This window comes from Montipora foliosa, chromosome 6 (assembly GCF_036669935.1).
Source record: "Montipora foliosa isolate CH-2021 chromosome 6, ASM3666993v2, whole genome shotgun sequence".
Taxonomy (NCBI): Eukaryota; Metazoa; Cnidaria; class Anthozoa; order Scleractinia; family Acroporidae; genus Montipora; species Montipora foliosa.
Window position 1 is genome coordinate 1,495,317 of NC_090874.1, and position 2,500 is coordinate 1,497,816.

Sequence of the window (2,500 nt, forward strand, 5' to 3'; positions counted from 1 at the left end):
ACCAGGGAACTTTCTTTACCTTGAGACGTGTACATCTCGCTCTTTGGGACTTGCAACCTTCCTTTCCTCATGGTGGACTTGCCGTCTAACCTGCCTTTTGGGATGCACCAAAATCAATCACTCACATCCGACAAAGTGCTAGGTAGGTGGTCAAGTTTTCCACCACCACTCGTTGGGACGGATGCGCCCATCTCGATCCATTTGCCGACCGAACTCAATCGGACGCACATATGGGCTTTTCTACGACACCTCTTCTCGTTATGCCTCTGCCGGCAGAAAGGCAGGCCCCTAACATCCCTGTCAGCAAGGAAGCGGGCAGGCCAATCAGCCACTGCATGTGGTGAAACGTCACCGAGGATGTAGCAATATACACCTTTTCCAGCACGCACAATCTCCGACTACCCTTCTGCAGCAGGCAAGCCTGCCACATTCCATGATGCAAGACCAGATTAGGGCTCCTGGATGTCTCGACAACTCACTAGCATGACATCGGACCTTCCCCTCGCCTGTCGTCGGGTCTCGCCTGACACAGTTCTTGGTTCATCATTTTGCCTTCAGGAAGTCAAAAGGATCGTACGCCGTCCTGCCCCGACATGCACATCGTGTCAGCTACGCTCTAGGAGACGTCCTGCATCGATTCGGCAAAAATCGGGTTGGGGGCGAAACGACCCATCTCGCCCATTGCACCACCGTGGTCCTCAGGGCGGTGCGAGCAACTTCCTTGTCGAATTGGGTGCAGGCTGGAGGTCGGGGGCGAAACGACCGGAGGTCGACCCCCCCCCCAACCCACCCACCGAGTTTGGTCTGGGTCCAGTCAAAGGCGACAGAGATACGCGACCAAACGTCCGAGTGCAGTCCCAGTCGAATCTCCCTGTCGTCGGTAGGGTCCTTTCCACAGAAAGCAGCATCCGAACGACTGAGATGACGAGCGGGACACGGGAACTAGCCTGTACGTTCCCCCCGGATCTCACCGACCGTCCTGTCCGCCGGAACTTTGGTTGAACCCACATCCAAAGTGCCCAAGGTCGACCAGAAGCGTTCGTTAAGGCCTACTAGCTTGCTAGAGAGATTGGGCGAACCGACTCGGGGCGAACTCTGTTGGAACCTTCCCCTATAGTATATTTAATACACCTTTCAGGCCTACCCAGCTGCCAGTCTTAGAAAAAATCACCACCACTTTTTCTGTAATATGCAGAGCCTTCCCCTGACGTGCTACAGACTAACCAATGGTACCGTTGGATTCAGAAATGGATTCTGCAACACCTTTTTGGGGTTAGGGGGGCCATACTCAAACCGGGGGGAGTTATGGCCAAAAAACTGACTTTTCTCAGTTATGCAGAGCCTTTCCCTGAGGTGCTACAAGGAAACCAATGGTATCATTCGATGCGCAATCGAATTCCGCAACACCTTTTCGGGGTTAGGGGGGTGCAGTGTAAAAACCGGGGGAAGTTATGGCCAAAAAACCTTTTTTCTCACATATGCAGGGCCTTCCCTGGGCGTGCTAGAGACTAACCAATGGTATCATAGGATGCGTAATGCAATTCCGCAACAACTTCTGGGGGTTAGGTTGTCTCACCTCAAAACCGGGGGGAGTTATCGCCAAAAACCACTTTTTTTCACATATGCAGGGCCTTCCCTGGGCGTGCTACAAGGAAACCAATGGTATCATCAGATGCGCAATCAAATTCCGCAACACCTTTTTGGGGTAGGGGGTCCCAGCTCAAAACCGGGGGGAGTTATCGCAAAAAAAAAACACTTTTTTCTCACATATGCAGGGCCTTCCCTGGGCGTGCTACAAGGAAACCAATGGTATCATCAGATGCGCAATCAAATTCCGCAACACTTTTTCGGGGTTAGGGGGTCCCAGCTCAAAACCGGGGGGAGTTATGGCCAAAAAACCACTTTTTTTCTCACATATGCAGGGCTTCCCTGGGCGTGCTACAAGGAAACCAATGGTATCATCAGATGCGCAATCGAATTCCGCAACACCTTTTTTGGGGTTAGGGGGTCCCAGCTCAAAAAACGGGGGGAGTTATGGCCAAAAAAACCACTTTTTTTCACATATGCAGGGCCTTCCCTGGGCGTGCTACAAGAAACCAATGGTATCATCAGATGCGCAATCAAATTCCGCAACACCTTTTTGGGGTTAGGGGGTCCCAGCTCAAAACCGGGGGGAGTTATGGCCAAAAAACCACTTTTTCTCACATATGCAGGGCCTTCCCTGGGCGTGCTACAAGGAAACCAATGGTATCATCAGATGCGCAATCAAATTCCGCAACACTGAAAGTTTTCGGGGTTAGGGGTCCCAGCTCAAAACCGGGGGGAGTTATGGCCAAAAAACCACTTTTTCTCACATATGCAGGGCCTTCCCTGGGCGTGCTACAAGGAAACCAATGGTATCATCAGATGCGCAATCGAATTCCGCAACAACTTTTTGGGGTTAGGGGGGTCCCAGCTCAAAACCGGGGGGAGTTATGGCCAAAAAACCACTTTTTTCTCA